Source organism: Rhinopithecus roxellana, chromosome 8, assembly GCF_007565055.1.
Source record: "Rhinopithecus roxellana isolate Shanxi Qingling chromosome 8, ASM756505v1, whole genome shotgun sequence".
Lineage (NCBI taxonomy): Eukaryota > Metazoa > Chordata > Mammalia > Primates > Cercopithecidae > Rhinopithecus > Rhinopithecus roxellana.
In genome coordinates, this window is record NC_044556.1 from 57,614,182 (window position 1) to 57,616,358 (window position 2,177).

At 47.5% G+C, this 2,177-nt stretch overlaps 1 non-coding gene across 1 annotated transcript; it reads left to right on the top strand.

Moving 5' to 3' along the window:
- Positions 1-703: 703 nt before the first annotated feature.
- On the top strand, positions 704-777 carry TRNAR-UCU. Its single transcript has one exon. It is a non-coding gene; the product is annotated as a tRNA-Arg (tRNA).
- Positions 778-2,177: the final 1,400 nt, after the last annotated feature.

Below are 2,177 nucleotides of genomic sequence, written 5' to 3' on the forward strand. Positions count from 1 at the left end.
TCCTTACACACTGAACACACACACTGAACACTGTTTTTTCTTCACTCGCATTCTTAATTCTAGTGAAGATGCTGAAGGAACATCAGACTCCCGGTACCTCTTGTCTGGGCTTGACAGATACAGTTCTTATTGCTGAGAACCAGACCAGTCTCTTAGAACTCAGCTGCCATTCTCTGCTGCCGTTGTTCACAGTGTTCCTTTACAGAAGCAGCTCCTTTGTCTCTGGGATCGAGGGTTTTCCTGAATCCCCAAGCGTTGCCCAGCCCCTGTCTGAGAATAGCTGGACTGGGATGAAACCACAGTGAGGGAGTGGGGGTGGAGGTAGAGATGGCTTCTGCGTTTTCTGCAGGGTTGGGTGCACTCTGCTTAATTAGCATGAGAATCGAGAGATTTTCGTATCATCCCTAAGGGATGGAGAGGAAAGGAGAGCAAAGGCTCTAGTTCTGTCCTATTCCATCAGGGATTCTGAGTCTGGTAAATTGACTGCTGTCACATTCCTCCAATCCTCTGGGGACCATCAGACCCACAGTATTGAGAAAAGCTTTGATGAAGCCGGCTGGTGGATCTCCACTCCAGATTTTCCAGCTGTCCCTGTCCCCCCCCCCCCCACCCACCGCTCAGAGAGCAGGATGCTGAGATGGCTCGGTGATGCAGAAGGTATGTGCTTTTTCAGTTCTGGTGCTGATGCTGTGTGTGTGGTGAGGTCTCTGTGGCGCAATGGACGAGCGCGCTGGACTTCTAATCCAGAGGTTCCGGGTTCGAGTCCCGGCAGAGATGGTCACCTGGCAGGTGCCTCTTTTATTTTGAACACTGTCATGCTAGGTTGATAATTATATTTATTCCTCCCTGGAGTCTATAGGGGAGGGAAAGGAAACCCTTTTCCTTGAGAATCCTGGACCTTCTCTCCTTTTCTGTCCCCTCATTCTTCATTCTTTCTGTATTCCTCTCTTATGGATTTTCATTGTCTAGTAGAGGCTCAGATGTCTGCTGCGTCTCTTTGCTCAGCCCGACTGACACAGCATTTAAATCCTTTACTTCACAGTTAGATAATTGGCACATAGTGACCAAGACGCAAAGTCACAGGTTTTGGAACTAATATGGTTCCCTCCTTTGACCTCTGAGACCACAAAAGGGCAGATTGTCCCATATGTCAGTGAGGATATGTCCAACTGTCCTCTGAGGTAATACCTTCTTTGACCAAAGGGTTATCATTCGGTGGATGTCAGGAGGTAGACGGGGTCATGCAGGGGATAATTTCTTGCACTGTCTGCCAGCTATACTTTTTCATTCCTGGGGCTTTTTGTGCTCAAGCTCATCACTCACTTCCTGATCTATCAGGTGAAATGTAATCATTGCTCTTTGTCTCAGTGGAATAAACCACAGAGCAACACACTAATTACCAGCAGCAAGCTGGATGAGCTTGTCCGCAGAAACTCGAAGGTTTCATACTTAAATGCTCTTTACTGTGAAAAGTTTGTACCCCTTTTTGTTTGTAGGACAAACTTCAAGTGTTGTATCTGAATGTTAGTTCCATAATTTCTGATTTTCAAAAAGCCATGTTCTTACCTCCTCTCTCCTTCCGCATTCACTTCTGCTGTCTCCTTGTCTTGTCTAAAGGGCCACGTTTAGCCAGATTGGAGCTTGGTCAGATTGTGATGTAGCTTGGGTTTCTATTTTGGGCTGGTTTGGCTCTCTCCCTTGCATGTTGCTACCTCTAGCTTATTAGCTAGAGGGAGCTGCCCCTGCCAGGAACCGACCTCCACCTCAGGTGAACCCAGGAAACCCGAGAAGATATGTTTCCCAGGACTTCTGGGGAGACTCAGCATCTCTCCCATGCGGGACTCTGGACGGGTGACCAGAGGACACAGCTGTGCACTTGCACTCTAAGGAAGCCGAGGTAGGGGGAGGCAGGAAAGTCCACATAGGAGTTTAAAGCAGCCATGCCAAAAGGTAGGGGGAATTGATGGCGTAGACAGGAGGACCCTGGAGGGAGATTAATGCTTTCTGCTTCCATGTGTGCGTGTTTATAGCAAATGGAAACTTTTGTAATTCTCTTGAAGTAGTATGGTACTTTAAGACTTAAAATTCTTGTAGTAAGAGCTAACATGGCTTCACATTTCTGGGTTACCTTGGAGGAAGGCCAATTCAGATGTTATCTGTCTCCCGCCAGTCCCATA